At 35.6% G+C, this 21,907-nt stretch overlaps 1 protein-coding gene across 1 annotated transcript in view; it reads right to left on the bottom strand.

The window, feature by feature from the left end:
• Nucleotides 1–21,907, bottom strand: part of DLG2 (discs large MAGUK scaffold protein 2) — a 1,867,373-nt gene that overhangs the window by 1,756,411 nt on the left and 89,055 nt on the right. The gene's annotated exons all lie outside the window — the stretch shown is intronic.

The raw sequence follows: 21,907 nt of genomic DNA, 5'->3' as shown, positions 1-21,907 counted from the left end.
ACACAATGCAGCATATAGTAAATTCTCAATAAGTATTAGTTGAATTGAATTTAATATCCAACACAATTTGGCTGCAACTTACATTTCCAGTCATAATTCCCATAATTATTCTATATTGAAGCCAAATTCCCTCCTCCTTAACCCCAAATTAATTTTAAAATTTCTCTACCTTTAGTGCTTTGGCTTATTAGCCCTTTTGCTCTAGTTTGCCTCCTTTAATATTTCTCTCAATCCTCCCCTCATTCTACCCTACCAGATTCTCCCCATTCTTCAAGCTCCATCTCAAGCCCCATTTCCTACCTGAAAGATTCAAAATTACAACACAGAATGAACTCTTCCCTTTCTCTACTTCAAGCCTACATATGACAATTAATCTTCACAGCACTGTCTTGTGACACGACATAGTATATTCATTCATACAATAAATATTTTTGAGCCCATAATATGTTATAATTCTTATTATTTAATTACTTAATAAGCTTTGCCTTATCACCAATGTGCAGCTTGTCAGAAAGATCTAGGCTTAAATTCCAACTCCACCACTTACTATGTGACTTTAAATAACTTATTTCATTTCTCTGAGCCAGAGTTTGTTCATTTGTAAAATGCAGATAAATAACAACTACCTCCCAAATTGTTGCTAGGATTTAATAGAATGTGTAAGTAGGGCACAGACCTTATATGATGTTGCTTACATCTCTCTCTTTTAGGGAAGGAATTGTATCTCCTATAGCCTTTCATACATTGCCCTGCACATAGCATATGCAATAAATAATTGGTCAACACAAATTTGGAATACTTAATGAATAAAAAAAAAATTCCAAATGGATTTAAGACCTAAATTTTCAAAGCAAAATTTTAAGATTTTCAAAAGAAAACATAAAAGCTTTATCCTTGTGATCTTTGAGCGTGTACAGATTTCATAAATAGGACATAGAATGCATAAACAATGAAGAAAAAGATTAAGTTGACTATATAAAACTTTTAATTTTATGCATCAAAATCCATCATTTAAAAGAAAGCAAGCATACCACAGACTAAAAGATATTTGTTCTTTATATGCATGCCCAACAAAGGATTTAGTATAAAGAATACTTAACTGAGTGACGTCACCAAGATGGTGGAGTAGGAGACCCCAGCATCCATCCTCCCACAAAGATCAACAATTAGACAGCTATCCATGAATGAAAATGCTCTGGTACAGCTCAGGAGTCCACTTAAGAGACTTGAGCAACAGAGTAAAGCAAAAAACCTGAGAATAACTGTGTAAAAAGGAAAGAACAGTCTCATTTTGCCTGCATCATCTCATCCCCTACTCCAGCACTACTCAGTTCAAGAGGGAACTCCTCAGCTTGAAAGAGTTTCCCTCACTGGGAAAAGAGTGGAGTGAGTGACCAGCTTCCCCAGGCTTTCAGGGCACTGCATGAAGAACTTGCTTCGGTTTCACCCCACGCAGAGACTGGCAAAGCTGAGACGTCTAGAGACCACTAGGAACAAGGAAGAAGGGCAGGGGCTACCAGTAGCAGCCACAGAGCAGGAGCTACCACAGTTCCCAGTGGCCTGCTCTGCAGAGGACTCCAGCAGCCTTTGCCACTGAGGACCTCAGCAGCCCTCGTGGATGTTGCAGACTTCCCCAGCTTTCATCACTGAGGACCTTGTTGCAGACCCCAGCAGATTGCTCCACAGATGACCCCAGCAGCTACTGCCACTGAACAAACCAAAAGCATTCACAGCTGCTGTGGACCTCCAGCAGATTCCAACACTGAGGTCTACACCCCACAGGTTTTCATGTTTGCAGAAGCCAGCTACCTCCACCTACCACCAACCACCCAAACCTCAGATACAAAACTGCATTGAGTCCTGGCCTCTGATGCTGTACACACACAGCCTAGACCCCCAGCTGATCACTACTACTGTTCATGCACCTGTGTAGCTAGCCCCTGCAGCTGTGCTCCTGCACACCACTGGCCCAACTCCTGTCACTGGCCCTCCACTGCTGTATGTGCTCCCACAAGTAGCCCCTACAACTGCACAAGTGCACACCAACAGCTAGGGCCTCCATAACTGCTAGCATGCCCAAAGCTGGCCCTGGCCCCTACTGCTGGCTCCAGCCCTCAACACTACATGTTTGTCTGCAGCTAGCCCTACTACTTTGCAAGCACCTGCAGCTGAGCATGTGCATAACATCAGCTCTGGCCACCACCACAACCTGCCCTGGTCCCCAGCCACTGGATCTGAAAGTGCAACTGAGGATGCCAACAGATCTTGTAACCACTGAGGAGCCCCCACAGTTCTCACCAAGGATCATGCAATTGTCAATATCAGGGACCCCAGCAGCCTGAGCCAAGGAGACACAAATCCCCTGAAACCAGAGCTGCCACAAGTCCCTGCACTTAGCAGCCAGCACCACTAGACTCAGGGTCACAGTAATGCTCCAGTGTGCCCCCATTTGTAGGTGAATATCTTACCTTACTGAAGTCAGTCCATAAAGCTAGGAAGAGGTGACTGCTTCTTCAAATACGCAGATACCTATGTAAAGCTACAGGGATCGTGAATATCAGGGAAACATGACACCACTAAAGGAACACAGTAAACTTTCAGTAACTGACCCTAAAGAAATAGAGATACACAAATTGCCTGACAAAGAACCCAAAATAATTGTTCTAAAGATATTCAAGGAGCTACAAGAGAATACAGATACACAATTTAATGAAATCAGGAAAACAATACAAGAACAAAATGAGAAGTTCAACAAAGATAGAACATTTTTAAAAAAACAGAAATTTTAGAGCTAAAGAATAAAATAGCTGAACTGAATAATTCAATAGAGAGTTCAACAGCAGATTGGACCAATCAGAAGAAAGAATCAGTGAACAGAAGACAGATCATTTGAAATTATCCAGTAGGAGGAGCAAAAAGAAAAAAGAATAAAAAGAGATGAAGAAAGCCTGCAGGAGTTATGGGACATCATTAAAAGAAACAATCTATTCATTATTGGAGAGCTAGAAGGAGAAGAGAGGGAGAGAAAGGCAGAAACTTATTTAAAGAAATAATGAATGAGAACTTCCCAAATCTGGGGAAAGATTTGGATATCCAAGTTCATGAAACTAATATGTCCCCAAACAAATTCAACCCAAATAAATCTTCTCCAAGACACATTAAAATAAAATTCAAAAATAAAAGACAAAGATAATTTTGAAAGCAGCAAGCAAAAAGAATCTTGAGAGCAGCAAAACACAAGAAAAGTTCCCTTGTCATTTACAAGAGTATCACCATAAGGCTATCAGCAGATTTCTCAGCAGAAACTTTGCAGGCCAGGAGAGAGTGGGAGGATATATTCAAAGTGCTGACAGAAAAAACTGCCAACCAAGAATATTTTACAACAAAAAGTTTCCTTTCAGAAATGAAGGCAAGATAAAGACTTTTCCAACAAACAAGCTGAGAGAGTTAATTACCACTAAACCTGCCTTATAAGAAACGCTGAAATGAGTTCTTCAAGCTGAAATGAAAGCATGCTAACTAGTAACATGAAAACATATGAAAATATAAAACACATTGGTAAAGGTAAGTATATAGTCAGATTCAGAATGCTCCAATACTGTAACACGGTGGTATGTTAATCATTTAACCCTAGTATAAAGATTAAAGAAAAGAAGTATTAAAAATAACTATAGCTATGATAATTTGTTAATGGATACACAATATAGAAGATATAAACTATAACATCAAAGAAAAAAGGGGGATGGTTAATAGGTAGAGTTTTATATGCAACTGAAGTTGTTATTAGCTTAAAATACACTGTTATATCTATAAGAGGTTTTCTGTAAGCTTCATGATAATCACAAAGCAAACACTTACAGAAAACACACACAACATAAAGAGAAGGAAATCAAGGCACTACAGAAAATCAACAATTCACAAAGACAGCAAGAGAGCAAGAAAGTAACAAAGGAATTACAAAATAGCCCAAAAACAATAAGACCAATAGTAAGTCCTTACCTATCAATAATTACTTTAAATATAACGATTAAATTCTCCAATCAAAAGGAATAGAGTGGGGGAATGATTAAAAACAAAAACAAGACCCCACTATATGCTGTCTACAAGAGTCTCACTTCAGTTTTAAAGACACACACAGACTAAAAGAGAAGGGGTGGAAAAAGATGTTCATTCAAATGAAAATCAAAAGAGAGCAGGGGCAGCTATACTTACATCAGACAAAATAGACTAATAATATATAAATGAATAAATAAAGATAGTCAAAAACTGTAACAAGAGACAAAGACGGTCATTATATAAGGATGAAGGCATCAATTCATCAAGAGATATAACAATTATAAGTATATATACACCCAACATCAGAGCATCTAAATATTTAAAGCAAATACTAACAGATATGAAGGGAGAAATAGACAACAATACAATAATAGTAGGGGACTTCAAGACTCCACTTTTAACAAAGGATAGATTATTCAGACATAAATTAATAAGGAACATTGTTTTTGAACTATACTTTAGAGCGAATGGACCTAAAAGACATATACAGAACATTCCATCCAACAGCAGGAGAATACATATTCTTTTCAAGAGCACATGGAACATTCTCTAGGATAGATCATGTTACACCTCAAAACAAGTCTTAGCAAATTTTTAAAGACTGAAATCATACGAAGTATCTTTTCTGACCACAATGGTATGAAACTAGAATCAATACTAGGAGGAAAACTGGAATATTCACAAAATGTGGAAATTAAACAACACATTGATGAACAACCAATAGGTCAAAGAAGAAATTAAAAGGGATATTTTAAAGATCTTGAAACAAACAAAAATGGAAACACAACATGCCAAAACTTATGGGATGTAGCAAAAGCAGTTCTACAAGGGAAGTTTATGGTGATAAATGACTACATTAAGAAAGAGGATCTCAAATAAACAACCTAACTTTACACCTCAAGGAACTAGAAAAAGAATAAACTAAGCACAAAGTTAGCAGAAGGAAGGGAATAACAAAGATCGTACCAGAAATAAATGAAATAGAGAATAGGAAAACAACAGAAAAGACTAACAAAACTAAGAGATTGCTTTTTGAAAAGATAAACATAATTGACAAACCCTTAGCTAGACTTACCAAGAAAAAAAGAAAGAGGACCCCAAAAATAAAGTTATAAATGAAAGAGGAGATATTACAACTGATACTACGGAAATACAAAGGATAATAAGAGACTAGTATCAACAATTATACACCAACAAATTCAACAACCTACAAGAAATGGATAAATTCCTAGAAACATAAAACATACTGAGACTGAATCATGAAGAAATAAAAAATCTAAATAGACCAATTACTAGTAAGGAGATTGAATCAGTAATCAAAGACCTTCCAACACAGAAAAGCCCAGGACCTGTTGGCTTCCGAAGTGAATTCTACCAAACATTTAAAGAAGAATTAACACCAATTCTTCTCAAACTCTTCCAAAAATTTGAAAAGGATGGAACACACCCAAACTCATTTTTCTTTTTTTTTGCTGAGGAAAATTCACCCTAAGCTAACTTCTGTGCCAATCTTCCTCTATTTTGTATGTGCATCACCACCACAGCATGGTCACCAACAAGTGGTGTAGCTCCACACCCAGGAACCAAACCCCAGCCACCAAAGCGGAGCATGCCGAACTTAACCACTAGACCACAGGGCCAGCCCCCACACAAACTCATTTTACAAGGCCAGCATTCCTCAATACCAAAACCAGACAAGGACACTACAAGAATAGAAAATTATAAGCCAATACCCCTGATGAATATAGATGCAAAAATCCTGAAAAAAATATTAGCAAACTGAACTCAACAATACATTAAAAGGATCATACACCACGATCAAGTGGAATTTATCCCTGGGATGCAAGGATGGTTCAACGTATATAAATCAATCAATGTGATACACCACATTAACAAAATGAAAGATAAAAATCATATGACATCTCAACAGATGCAGAAAAAGCATTTCACAAAATTCAACATCCTTTCATGATTAAAAACTCTCAAAAAAACTGGGTATAGAAGGAACATACCTCAACATAATAAAGGCCATATACAACAAGCCCACAGTTAACATAATACTCAATGGTGAAATGTTGAAACCTTTCCCTCTAAAATCAAGAACAAGACAAGTGTACCTATTCTGACCACTCCTATTTAACACAGTACTAGAACTCCTAGCCAGAGCAATCAGACAAGAAAAAAAAAATAAAAGACATATAAATTGGAAAGGAAGAAGTAAAACTCTCACTGTTTCCAGATGACATAATCTTATTTATAGAATATCCTAAAGACTGCACCAAAAAATGTTAGAACTAAAATTCAGTAAAGTTGCAAGATAAAAAATCAACATATAAAAATCAGTTGGTTTCTAAACACTATGAACTGTCTAAAAAATAAATCAAGAAAATAATCCCATTTACACTTGCATCAATATGAATAAAATACCTAGGAATAAATCAAATCATGGAGGTGAAAGATCTATACACTGAAAACAATAAGATATTGATGAGAAAAATTGAAGAAGACACAAAAAAGTGGAAAGATATCCCCATGTTTATGGATTGGAAGAATTATTATTGTTAAAATGTCCATACTACCCAAAGCCATCATAGTTTCAATGCAATCTCTATCAAAATTCCAATGGCATTTATCAAAGAAACAGAAAAACAATTCTAAAATTTGAGTGGAACCACAAAAGAGTCTGAATTGCCAAAGTAATCTTGAGAAAAGAACAAAGGTGGAGTCATCACACTTCCTGATTTCAAACTATATTACAAATCTATAGTAATCATAGCAGTATGGTACTTGCATAAAAACAGACATATAGACCAATGGAACATAAGTGAGACCTCACAAATAAACCCGCACATTTATAGTCAACTAATATTTGACAAGGGAGCCAAGAATATTCAATAGGGAAGTGATAGTCTCTTCAATAAATGGTATTAGAAAAACTGGATATTCACAAGCAAAAGAATGAAATTCTTTTTCATTATCTTACATCACTCACAAAAATTATCTTGAAATGTATTAAGGAAGGACTTGAATGTAAGATTTGAAACTATAAGACTCCTAGAAGAAAACATAGGGAAAAAGCTCCTTGATATTGATCTGGGCAATGATGTTTTGGATATGATACCAAGAGTACAAACAACAGAAAAAAAAACAACTTGTGGGACAACATCAAACTAAAATGCTTCTTCACAGCAAAAGAAATAATCAACAAAATGAAAAGGCAACCTATGGAATGGAGAAAATGTTTGCATACCATATATCTGATCAGGGGTTATATCCAAAATATATAAGGAACTCATAAAACTCAATAGCAAAAAATAATAATAATAATCTGATTTAAAAATGGGCAAATGACCTGGATAGACATTTTTCCAAAGACATATAAATGGCCACCAAGTACATGAAAAGGTGTTCAACATCACTAACATCAGGGGAATGCAAATCAAAACTGCAATGAGATATGACCTCATACTGTTAAAATACCTACTACCAAAAAGACGAGAGATAAACAACGCCGGTGAGTTTGTGGAGAAAAGGGAACTCTTATGCACTGTTGGTAGGAATGCAAATTGGTACAGCCTCTACGAAAAACAGTATGGAGGGGTCTCAAAAAATTTAAAACATAACTACCATATGATCCAGCAATCCCACTTCTGAAGGAAATGAAGTCACTATCTCATAGAGATATCTATAACTCCACGATCATTGCAGCATTATTCACAATTGCCAGGAAACAACCTACACGTCCACTGATGGATGAATGGATAAAGAAAATACAGTGCATATATATACAATAGAATACCATTCAGCCATTAAAAAATGAAATCCTGCCATATGTGACAACATGGATGGACTCTGTGGGTAGTATGCCATGTGAAATAAGTCAGACAGGCAAAGATAAATACTATATGATCTCACCTATATGTGGAATCTAAAAAAAGCCAAACTCATATTAACAGAGAGTAAATTGTAAGTTGCCAAGGGATGGGGGAAGAGAAAAATGAGGAGTTGTTGGTCAAAGGGTACAAACTTTCAGTTATAAGAGGAATGAGTTCTGGGTATGTACAGCATTGTGACTATAGTTAGCAATACTTTATTGTATGCTTGACAGTTGCTAAAAGAGTAAATCTTAAGTGTTATTATCATAAAAACAGCAAAAAATAGTAATTATGTGAGGTGAATAATGTGTTAACTAACCTCATATGGCAATCATTTCACAATATAAAATAGACACTATAATCCAGTAATTCCACATCTATGTGTTTAGTCTAGAGAAACATTGGCAAATATGTCTCAAAACATGTACAAGAATGTTCTAGTCACAATAAACAAAAAATGGAAACATCCTAAATGTTCATTAATGAAAGAATGGACAAGTAAATTTTGGAATGCTTTTATAATAGAATACTATGAAGCAGGGGGAAAAAAATGAACAAGAGCTATAAGTATCCTTAAGGATGAATCTCATAGATATAATATCAAACGAAAAAGGCAAGTTGCAAAAGAATAAATGCAATATAATACCATTTAAATATAGCTTAAAATATGCAAAATAAAACTTATCTTGTTTATGGATATACATGTGTAACGAGAGCATAATGCACACGTAAATACTCTTAAACCAATAAACAAAAAATTCCCAAATGTTAACTGTTCTGCCATTAAAACATTCAACAACATAAATTCTTAATTAGGCCCAGAGGAATAAGTGGTCTTATCAAAAGCACACACCAGTTGATTAGAAAACAAGTGGACTGTAAATGGTAGCAACAGCTAAACAAAAAGAAGCTATTCTGAAGTCTTTAAATTTTTTTTTCAACTGCACATAGGAATAAAAACAAAATGTCATGTTTACATACTATTTAAACTATACTGCACACATATAAAAAAAAGTCACATGCACATTTAAGTTAAAACTTCTTTTAAAGGCAAAGCAGGATGATATAGTAGAAAGACACTTTAAATTTAATCAGATCTGCATTGAAATCCTGACTTTGTTTCACTGGCTGTGTAGCCTTAGCAAGTCATTTGGCCTATCTCAACATCACTTTCTTCACCTGTAAAATCCATTAACTTCAGTTTCCTCACTGGGAAAATTCCTACTCAATCACGTTCTGAAAAGGTTTGTGCTTGTGTTTGATGTCTGCCACATAGTAGGTGCCCAATAAATGGTGCCTGTATCAGTAGACTGGTGTCTGATTAATGCAGTAGAAATTAAGACAAAAAGTGCTGATTAAGTTGTTAAGCTGTTTAACCACACTTTTTATTTATAACTAAGGAAAATGAACCACCCAAACAGATGAAGATGTCTAGATATACAACGGTGTTATAAACATACTATTGTGCAGACTTTCATATTCAAATCAGGTAGTCATGACTAAAATACCCCACACTCATTTGTATTCCCATTTGCCTTTAATATTGATATTTTATTTATATTTTTAAAATTTGTTTTGTTTTTCATTGTCTCAAATTCCTTTTTAAAAAGTACATAAAATAAATATATATAAATACAATTAAGTTTCTGTTTGCTTTTTTCCATGTCATATGAAAGCAGTTAGACGTAATTTCACCAAATTTGGGGGATATGTTTGGGATGTTGTGGCTTAAAATATAGACTACGCAGCATACTAAAAGTCACTGAGTGGCCCTGGGGAGGTACGTCACAAGGATAAACAGTCATCTTCTTTTAGCTGCTGGACCTGAGGTACAGTAAGTGGCTCAAACAACTGCTAATAGGGAGAAATATGCCATATTGTTAAGGTGTAAAAAGAAAAAACAAGACGTGATTCCAAATATGTGCCCAAAATTAAACATTTCAAGGTCAGATATTCCAAACTAAAGACATTGATTTTTGATAGAGTGGCTTCTCAAGGAGCCAAAGCTTAAGTATCATACCCCAAGGTCAACATAAACAGGGATTAATTTAATTAACCATGCTTAATAACTTTCCTTAGTCACACTGGCAGGCCAACTATAAATAAAGACAAAAATAAATAATCATAACTAGTAAACAGGAGGTTTATGAACAGGCTACTGATGAGTTAGTAAAAGTACTTGAAAAAGATTATATGGCATCGTACCGGATTAAAACCAGCAAATCTAAAATAGGCTTTGAAAACATTTTCAGGTATAACTAGAAACTTAATAAATTTACAACTGCACTCCACTCCAGTCACACTATCTTTGGTCATTCCCGTCTTAGAGCATTTGAAGCTGCTGTTCCCTCTGCTTCGAATTCCCTTCTCCAAGATCTTCTCAGGCCTTACTCCTCATTTCATTCAGTTTCTGCTTAAATGTCACCTCCTCAGAGAGGCCTTCTTTGACCTCATCCAAAATAACCTTATCATTCTCTTTCATTTTACCCTGCTTTATTTTCCTTTATAACTTTTATTGATTTTTTTTTTTTTTGGTAACTTATCCATATGCCAAATGAAGCTTAGAAAAAAGTAATTTTTCTTGAAATAATAATTTTCTGAGTAAAATTGCTCCCTTTGTTTAGTTATGTCATAAATTTATACCTAAAATCTAGGATGATGTGAGCACTGGGAAAAACTGAACCACAATTTTTATTTCATCCACTCCATTGCTTTCAGTAAAAAAGCATATGCAAACAAGATGAAAAAAAAGCAAGTAAGCAGTATTTCAATTTAGAAGGTTTTTTTTTAAAAATCTTAAAAATGAGACAGTGGCCTGGATTAGGCTGCTGACATACTTTTTCTATATTATGTAAGCTTATAAAATACTCCTGGAATATGCCTTCAATGTGTTTTATCTTTAGAGAGTCCAAAGATTAATGAATCTCATAAAAATGATAAATTAAGTATTTCAGAAGCACATTTGCAAAATAAACCATTAGAGTGTTTGGGCTTAAGACAAAGGTAAGGCTAAAAGTGAAAAATAAAATTATAAAGCTCTCAAAGAAATATAGGAGAATATAATTATGACCTCAGGTTGTAGAAGATTTTTTTTTAAACAAAACGCAAAAAATATCAACCATAATGTAAAAGTGATACCATAAACATAGCAAAAAACATGCCACAGAATAGGATTTCTATATTATGTATAAATAACAACAAAAGGCTTATTCATAGATTTAATAACCAACTCCCAACAAATCAATAAGAAAAACACAACCCAGTAGAAAAATGGTCAACAGGCTGGAACAGGCACTTTACCAAAAAAATAATATACAAATAGCCAATAAACATACAAATCAATTCTTAACCTCATTAGTAATCAAAGCAATGCAAATTAAAACCACAATGAGCCAATATCCATTCCCTAGATTGACAGGAATACTAATAATATAAGTTTGGGCAAAGATATAGAACAATATGAAATTACTGCTATTGGAAGTCTAAATTGGTACACTTTAAAAACAGTTTAGGGGCCGGCCTGGTGGCACAAGCGGTTAAGTGTGCGCGCTCCACTGCAATGGCCCAGGGTTTGCCGGTTCGGATCCCGGGTGCACACCGATGCACTGCTTGTCTAGGCCTTACTGTGGCAGCGTCCCATATAAAGTAGAGGAAGATGGGCATGGATGTTAGCCCAGGGCCAGTCTTCCTCAGCAAAAAGAGGAGGATTGGCAGATGTTAGCCCAGGGCCAATCTTCCTCACAAAAAAAAAAAAAAACAGTTTAGCAACATCTAGCTAAGTAAAAGCATCACATTCTCTAAAATCCAGCAATTCATTTCTTAGAAATACACCCTATAAAAACCCATGTGCACTAGGATACACATACAAAAATGTTCATAGCTGTCCATCAGCTGAAGAATGGACACATTATGGCATAGTCATACAGTGGAATACTATACAGCAGTAAAAATGAACAGACTAACAGTATTTCCTACAATATGGGTGAATCTCATAAACACAATCCTATATGAAAGAATAAAGACTCAAAAGAATACATAAAGTGTTATTCAATTTATATAATGTTCATAATCCAGCTAACCAAACCACATATTTTAGAGATGCATACAAAAGTGATAAAGCTTTAAAGAAAAGAAAGTGATAACCATAAAACTCAGGAAAATGAATGCTGCTAGGACTAAGAAAAGAGTTAGAAATTAGGAAGAGACAGAAGTGAGGCTTTGAGGGTAATGTTAGTGTTCTATTTCTTAATGTGTATGATAGTTACATAGATGTTTGCTTCATAAGTATTAATTATGCTATACAGTTGTTTTATTTTTTTTTATGTTTTCAAATTTTTTATAAAGTTAAATTTTAAAAGACAGAAAAAGATTATAGTTTTATTTTAGACATTTTCCTCTCACTCCCTCTCTTATGCTGCATCAGCAAATCCTAATGTCTCTACCATCACAATATATCCAGCATCTAGCCACTTCTCACCTCTTTGGTCTAAGTCATTATATTCTCTTTCCTGCTCCACTGCAGTCCTCCTAACTAGTCTCTCTAATTCTACCCCCTTCCCCTTAGCCTATTCTTCATACAGTATCCAGGATGGGTTTTTTAAAACATAAGTCAGATCTTGTCCATACTCTGCTCAACCACTCTCTGCAGCCACACTGACATGCTTGCTGTTTCTCCAACACACCAGGCATACTCCTGCCTCAGGGCCTCTGTACTTGCTATTCTCTCTGCCTGATCCACTCTAGAACCAGATACTTGCTCAGATTCCTTCAGCTCGTTGCTCAAATGTCACTTTTTCAGAAATGTCTTCTCTTTCTACCTTATATAACACTATTCCTCTCCCTACTCTGCCTATATGTTTATGGTGCATCAGCTGACATTTAATTTTTTATTTATTTTTTATCTCCCCTTACTAGGTTATAAGCTCCATGAGAACAAAAATTTCATCTGTTTTGTGAACTGATGTATCTCTAGTTTCTAGAATAATAAATGGCAAACAGTATGTATTCAATATTTATTGAATTAATTTAAAAATGAAAACAAATGCACCTAAGCTTTAACATTAGTTACATCTGGGTAGAGGATAAATATCTTTGTGTTCTCTGTATTTTCCAAAGGTCCTACTTTGAATTTGTATTAACTTTCTAATCAGAAAAAAACATTATTGTTCTAAGACAGAAAAATCGTACCTAGCTTAGTATCCGACAAATAGTAGACAATCAATAAACATTTATTAACTTGCTAATCTAGGTGAGGAAGGCTAATAATGACTTACTCATATATGTACACTTACTATCTTTGTTGATGTTGAAACAAATAAAAAGTATTATAGTTTACTTAAGGCCTCTAATTTGCACTTCCCTACTATTTGCATTGTTTCCTCCTAAAACACAGGAAGGGGTGAAAGTGGGTTTTTATTTTGAGATGCTGTCCAGGAAATGTTTATGCCATACTGCTGATTTTGCATCTCATAGTTTCACTTACACAAAAAAATTCATAGTGATTTTCAGGGTTTACAGAGATTAATTTCTTTTACTGATAGTTCAAGAAATTCAATGCTAGTCTGTACCTGAGTCATGCAAAGACAACAAGTCTATCAGAAACCAAGAACTACAGCTTTTCTTCAAAAGACAACCTATATGGAAATTAGACTAACACATGTAAAACAAACCAAGAGCTTAAAATATCACACTCTAGAGACTAGTTCAGCTCACAAAAGCTATTTCTTATTCTAACATGAATTTCTAAAACCCAAAGCCACTCTCACAATTGGGGAGCATTATTTTCAGAACTAACCACCTCACTGTACAAAGCATATTGACCAACCTGAATGCATGCAGAGGAGAGCAAGCAACCAGGATGGTGAAGGTCTCTGGTTTGTCATAGGAAATACAACTTAAGGACAGTTTATGTGCAACCTTTTCTTCAAAGACAAACATTCTTGCTATCTCAACATTTTTGAAGCATTATCAAGCACTATTACTTCAGAAGAAGTGAAATTTTCCTATGTATCCAGAAGGCAGATCTATGTTCATTTCATTTATTGCATTCAACAAATATTTACTTCACACCTGCCAAGTGTCAGGCTCTGTGCTAAGTGCAAATAACATAGTGAACAAAAACACTGGGGTAATGGGTTAAAAGGCATTCACCTATTAATCACGGATTAATTAAAATCACAACTGTGATACAAGCTATAAAGAAGAGGTACAGAACACCACGAGTGTATATAACCAGGGGTCTTTGATCTAATCAGGCAGGTCATGAAGAATCAACTGACAAAATGATTGTGCCAAAATCTAAAAGATAAAGGTTAATTCGGCAAAAGATAAAAGGACATTGGGAAAAGAGCTTTCCAGGCTGAAGGAAGAACATATGCAAAGATCCTACGGAATAATAAAACAAAGAAAGAAAAACTAAAAGGCCACTGTGGCTGGAACTGTTTGTTAAGGAAAGAATCATACATATGAAGCTGAAGATGCAGCCAGGGGCCAGACCATGAGGAATTTGTAGACCACGATAAGGAATTTGTCTTTATCCTAAGAACGATAAGAAGTCAATAGGTTGGAGCCATTAATTTCAAGAATTCAATGACACCTATCTAAGATAGAAGATTATTAAGAATTTAATCACTAAAGCCATCCAACAATAAAATGGGCTGCCTCAGAGACTGAGCATCCCATTATAGCTACTAATCAAGTAGAATTTGGATGATGACCTTTCAAGAATGCCACATAAGGGGTTGTGTACATCTTGAAAAGTTATCCCTAAGATTCAGTGATTCAATTATTTAAGCACCAAACAGGGATTTTGCAAAATACTCTAAAACTTGAAGTTTCAAAATAGAGTACTTATTGTGCATACCAAAATGTAGAATTAAAATATTCAACTGCTGTGTCCTAGTGTTTCTGAGGAAGGATCATAACATTACACAATGGGAGATCCATTTTCAGTTTGGACAGTAGTCAGGGAGTGGCTCTTTCTCCATGTCCATTGCCAAGGCACAGGCAGAGGATAAGCACAGGGAAAAGAGTACTCAAGTAAAATATAGCTGTTGGGACAAGCAAGAAGGGATCAGAGAAACAGAGATAATAAAGAACTCCAACCTGGAGCAGAACAAAGACAAATATTTTCTTGGCCACACTGATAAAGGGTTCTCATCTCTCCCTCAGCAAAGTAGTAAATAGAATAAGACAGAACGCACTGGATAAGTATTTTAGTTGAAGTGAATATATATGCTGAAGTTAATGGTAAAGTAAAATGCATAGTGTTCTTATTTTAGAACATAGATTGAAATATTAAAAACTATTTTATCATCTTCATCAAGGACTGAGTTAAATGCCTGTGGATATTGTGTCTATAAATAATATAATCTGACCTATTATCTATAGATAACATAACCATATCTACAGATAACATACCTTAAGTTAAACAGTACCTATTTACTATTACTATCAAAAGTGGACAAAATCACCACTTAATAAAGCACTATCTTAGCCCGGCCCATTTCTGCTGTATGTGATACAATTTATACTAGTACCAACTTTTTCATATCATACTCTTAGAGTAGGCACATGATAATTGGTGTATAAGGAAGTTTACACGATATCCACTTCCTAGTGGGTTCTCCAATTGGCATATTGCCGTCCTCCAGCCCCTCAGCCCTCAGCCTCTTCTCATTTCAATGTCTAATTCTTTTCTATCATATACAGTATCATATATATTCCATCAAGACTTGAATTCACTCCATTTTGAATTCTCTTTTCCATTTTGGCCAGAATCATTTTGAATTCCAACCCAGTGCTTAAAATGACAGTCTGATGCCATCTATAAGCTTGATGTTCATGGTCTCTGTTCCATCGTCTAAGTCATTGAGGAAAATTACAAAGAATCAGGCCTAGGACCAGCTTCTTGCCATCAGAAAGCCATTCATAAAACACTGAATCACTTAGGAAAATGTATCAAATGCAATATCAGTGCCATGAATATAGTACATGTGGGTCAGGGATATTTGCTCTGCACGTGCGGAGAAGTCACAGAAATGCGGCAGGATTAAACACTCACCAGCTCATTTATAGGTCTTGCTTAGGAATAAGCTCATTTTTGTTATTGTCTATTCATGTGGATAATGTTGGAATCACTTTTGTTCTAAAACACCCACACACTACAACCATGGTGAACCTCCTGGCTTATAGATTTAACAAATCTATAGAAAGCAGATATTCAAATTCAGATCTCTTCTTCCTCTTAAGTGCATCTCACATTTTATATGATTATTACCAAACATAGTGACATTGACATAGGTCAATGGTCCTTGAAGTTTACAGAAAATAACTTTAAAAGTATAAAGTCTAGGGCCGGCCCTGTGGCTTGGTGGTTAAGTGCGCGTGCTGCGATGCTGGTGACCCGGGTTCGGATCCCGGGTGCGTATCGAGGCACCACTTCTCCGTCCATCCTGAAGCTGAGTCCCACATACAGCAACTAGAAGGATGTGCAGCTATGACATACAACTATCTACTGGGGCTTTGGGGGGAAAAATAAAATAAATAAAATCTTAAAAATTAAAAAAAAAAAAAAGTATAAAGTCTAAAATTTGCTATGGGTAAAATGGAAATTACTGTTTTGTTTTATCACTAACTGTGGTATAATATGACCCCAAAACTCACATTCATTAAGAAATAATGACTTCATTACACAGCTCTTTATTCTTTTCCCATCTTATCTTCATTTCTTTCCTCCTTTGTTCATCCCAGAAGGAAAAATCCCATAAGAGGAAACAGTGGCCTAAGATGAAGAGCTGAACTTGACACAACTATACTAGGCTGAGCTGAAATTAATATTGGGTAAAAATCCATCCACCCACTCAGGCCTGCCCTTTTTCAAAGCTCTAAAATACACATTCCTTTTTTTTTTCCATCTCTGTCAACTCCTTACCTGTCCTCACATCAAATACCTCCCATTGATTGAGCGATTTCAGTCAGGAATTCTCCGTCCACTTCTCTGCACAGTCACCACCTTAGAAAAACTTGCCGTTATCTCTTATTCGTGCTACTCAATAGCCTCATAACTGGTCTCCATGATTCCTTTCACTCTTATCCCTCTGTAATTTGTTCTACACACTCCAGACACACTGTTTTTTTCTTTTTAAAAATTTTTATTGAGATATCATTCATGCCATAAAATTCACCATGTTTAAGTGTACAATTCAATGGTTTTTAATATATTCACAAAGTGTGCAACTATTATCACTATCTAATTCCAAAATATTTTTATCACCCCAAGAAGAACCCCATACCCATTAGTCAGTGACTCCCTCTTCTTCCTTGCCATCTCCCCTAGCCCCTGGCAATCACTAATCTACTTCCTGTCTGTATAGATTTTTCCTATTCTAGGCATTTCATACAAATGGAATCATACAATACGCAGCCTTCTGTGACTGGCAACTCACTTTTAAAAAACATCCACTGCAAGGCAGGGGGCGGCCCAGTGGTGTAGTGGTTATGTTCGCATGCTCCACTTCAGCGACCCAGCGTTCTCAGGTTCAGATCCTGGGCACAGACTGACACACCGCTTGTTAAGCCATGTTGTGGTGGCGTCCCAGATAAAGTAGAGGAAGATGGGGATGGATGTTAGCTCAGGGCTAATCATCCTCAAAAAAAAAATACACTGATGGTGTCTCCCCCTTGCTTAAAACCTATCAATAGCTTCCTAATGCATTTAGAATAAAATCCAAACTACGCTCACATTGTAAACAGGATCCCACATGATCCTTCATTTGCATAGGACACCTCTCCAACCATATTCCAGACCTCTGTGTTCTTTCATCGTTTCACTTCAATCTGGTCTTTTTTCACTTCCTAGAATACTCACTCTACATTTTCAAACTGCAGGACCTGTGTATTTACTATTCCCCCTACCGGGAGCATATTTACCCCACTTCATCTGGCTGCAGACTAATTTTATTATGTTTTGTTTTTAATGAAACCAAACCAGATTCATTATAATTTGTGGTCCATGTCACATTCTCATTATTGTTCCATGCAAAGCGATATTTATCCTTTCGATTTTTTTTTGTTTATAATATAATAAATATCCATGGAATCATCATTCAACATGAAAACTAGAACACTGAAAATAACTTGCCTCTACCTATGTGGACCTGCCACATTCTATTCCCTGTCTGCTCACATGCAAGATAACAACTATTCTAAATCTGTTTTCTAAATATCATTCCATGCTTTTTATTATGTGTGTGTCTGAGTGTGTGTGTGTGTATTCTTACAAAGTATTTTTTAACTTTAAGAACCATGTATCATGCTATATGTATTTTTTTTGCTTTTTTTCATTCGAAGTTATATTGCTAATATTCATCCATAATGACACATATAAGATATATGACAAATATTGACAGATATAACTACGTAGCTATAGATAATCATTTTGAGTACCGAACAATATTTCATTGTGTGACTTGAATAAATTGTCCTTTTCTTATCAATATGAAAGAATTCTTTATATATTCTTGAGACCCATTCATTATTGATTATAAGTCTCATAAATATCTTCTCGAAATTTATTACTTTTCACTTTAAGATTTCTTTTAATTTTTTGTTTATTACAGTAACATTGGTTTACAACATTGTATACATTTCAGGTGTACATCATTATACTTCTGTTTCTGCATAGATTACATCATGTTCACCACCAAAATACTAATTACAACCCATCACCACACACATGTGCCGAATTATCCCTTTCGCCCTCCTCCCTCCCCCCTTCCCCTCTGGTAACCACCAATCCAATCTCTGTCTCTACGTGTTTGTTTATTGTTGTTATTATCTACTACTTAATGAAGAAAATCATATGGTATTTGACCTTCTCCCTCTGACTTATCTCACTTTGCATAATACCCTCAATGTCCATCCATGTTGTCACAAATGGCTGGATTTCATCGTTTCTTACGGCTGAGTAGTATTCCATTGTGTATATATACCACATCTTCTTTATCCATTTGTCCCTTGATGGGTACTTAGGTTGCTTCCAAGTCTTGGCTGTTGCGAATAATGCTGCAATGAACACAGGGGTGCATGTATCTTTATGCATTGGTGTTTTCAAGTTCTTTGGATAAATACCCAGCAGTGGAATAGCTGGATAGTATGGTAGTTCTATCCTTGATTTTTTGAGGAATCTCCATACTGTTTTGCATAGTGGCTGCACCAGTTTGCACTCCCACCAGCAGTGTATGAGAGTTCCCTTCTCTCCACATCCTCTCCAATGTTGTTGTTGTTGTTTCCTGTCTTGTTAATTATAGCCATTCTGACGGGCGTGAGGTGATATCTCAGTGTAGTTGTGATTTGCATTTCCCTGATAGTTAATGATTTTGAACATCTTTTCATGTGTCTGTTGGCCATCTGTATATCTTATTTGGAGAAATGTCTGTTCAGGTCTTTTGCCCATTTTTTAATTGGGTTGGTAGTTTTTTTTGTTTTTGAGATGCATGAGTTCTTTATATATTTTGGAGATTAAGCCCTTATCAGATGTATGGTTTGCAAATATCTTCTCCCAATTGTTAGGTTGTCTTTTCGTTTTGTTCATGGTTTCCTTTGCTGTGCAGAAGCTTTTTAGTTTGATGTAGTCCCATTTGTTTATTTTTTCTGTGGTTTCTCTTGTCCGGTCAGACATGGTGCTTGAAAATATGTTGCTAAAACCAATGTCAAAGAGCGTACTGCCCATGTTTTCTTCTAGAAGTTTCATAGTTTCAGGTCTTACATTCAAGTCTTTAATCCATTTGGAGTTAATTTTTGTGTATGGTGTAAGGTAAGGGTCTACTTTCATTTTTTTGCATGTGGCTATCCAGTTTTCCCAACACCATTTGTTGAAGAGACTTTCTTTTCTCCATTGTGTGTTCTCGGCTTCTTTGTCAAAGATTAGCTGTCCATAGATGTATGGGTTTATTTCTGGGTTTTCAATTCTATTCCATTGATCTGTGTGTCTGTTTTTGTGCCAGTACCATGCTGTTTTGGTTACTATAGCTTTGTAGTATATTGAAATCAGGGAGTGTGATACCTCCAGCTTTGTTCTTTTTTCTCAGGATTCCTTTACTTATTCGGGATCTTTTGTTGTTCCATATAAATTTTAGGATTCTTTGTTCTATTTCTGTGAAAAATGTTGTTGGAACTTTGATAGGGATTGCATTGAATCTATAGATGGCTTTAGGAAGTATGGACATCTTAACTATGTTAATTCTTCCAATCCAAGAGCATGGAATATCTTTCCATTTCTTTGTGTCTTCTTCAATTTCTTTCAGAAATGTTTTATAGTTTTCCGTGTACAGCTCTTTCACCTCTTTGGTTAAGTTTATTCCTAGGTATTTATTCTTTTTGTTGCAATTGTAAATGGGATGGTATTCTTAATTTCTCTTTCTGCTACTTCGTTGTTAGTGTATAGAAATGCAACTGATTTTTGTATGTTGATTTTGTATCCTGCAACTTTACCATATTCGTTTATTACTTCTCAAAGTTTTCTGGTGGATTCTTTAGGGTTTTCTATATATAAAATCATGTCATCTGCAAATAGTGACAGTTTCATTTCTTCCTTTCCAATTTGGATCCCTTTTCTTTCTTTCTCTTGCCTGATTGCTCTGGCTAGGACTTCCAGTACTATGTTAAATAGGAGTGGTGACAGTGGGCATCCTTGTCTGGTTCCTGTTCTTAGAGGGATAGTTTTCAGTTTTTCAACATTGAGGATGATATTAGCTGTGGGTTTCTCATATATGGTCTTTATTATGTTGAGGTACTTTCCTTCTATACCCATTTTATTCAGAGTTTTTATCATAAATCGATGCTGTATCTTGTCCAATGCTTTCTCTGCATCTATTGAGATGATCATGTGATTTTTATTCTTCATTTTCTTAATGTGGTGTATTACGTTGATTTATTTGCGAATGTTGAACCATCCCTGCATACCTGGAATAAATCCCACTTGATCATAGTGTATAATCTTTTTAACGTATTGTTGTATGCGATTTGGTAGTATTTTGTTGAGAAATTTTGCATCGATGTTCATCAGTGATATTGGCCTGTAGTTTTCTTTTTGTGTGTTGTCCTTGTCTGGTTTTGGTATCAGGGTAATGTTGGCTTCGTAGAATGAGTTAGGGAGCATCCCTCCCTCCCAATTTTTTTGGAAGAGTTTGAGAAGGATAGGTATTAAGTCTTCTTTGAATGTTTGGTAGAATTCACCAGGGAAGCCATCTGGTCCTGGACTTTTATTTGGGGGGAGGTTTTTGGTTACTGTTTCGATCTCCTTACTGGTGATTGGTCTATTCAAATTCTTACTTCTTCTTGATCCAGTTTTGGAAGGTTGTATGATTCTAAGAATTTATCCATTTCTTCTAGATTGTCGAATTGGTTGGCATATAGCTTTTCATAGTATTCTCTTATAATCTTTTGTATTTCTGAGCTGTCTGTTGTAATTTCTCCTCTTTCATTTCTGATTTTACTTATTTGTGCCTTCTCTCTTTTTTTCTTGGTGAGTCTAGCTAAAGGTTTGTCAATTTTGTTTATCTTTTCAAAGATATTTAGGTGCACCTACATTGGGTGCGTAGATATTTACAAGTGTTATATCCTCTTGTTGGATTGTTCCCTTGATCATTATGTAATGCCCTTCTTTGTCTCTTTTTACAGTTTTTGTTTTAAAGTCTATTTTGTCTGATATGAGTACTGCTACCCCAGCTTTCTTTTCATTGACATTGCGTGGAGTATCTTTTTCTATCCCTTCACTTTCAGTTTGTGAGTGTCTTTAGGTCTGAAGTGTGTCTCTTGTATGCGGCATATAAATGGGTCTTGTTTTTTTATCCAATCAGCCACCCTATGCCTTTTAATTGGAGCATTTAGTCCATTGACGTTTAAAGTAGCTATTGATAAGTATGTACTTACTGCCATTTTTTAACTTTTTTTTCCTCAGTGTTTTAGTAGTTCTT

This window comes from Diceros bicornis, chromosome 7, assembly GCF_020826845.1.
Source record: "Diceros bicornis minor isolate mBicDic1 chromosome 7, mDicBic1.mat.cur, whole genome shotgun sequence".
Lineage (NCBI taxonomy): Eukaryota > Metazoa > Chordata > Mammalia > Perissodactyla > Rhinocerotidae > Diceros > Diceros bicornis.
The sequence above is the reverse complement of the archived record's forward strand: the minus strand, read 5'-3'. Positions and strand labels throughout refer to the sequence as shown.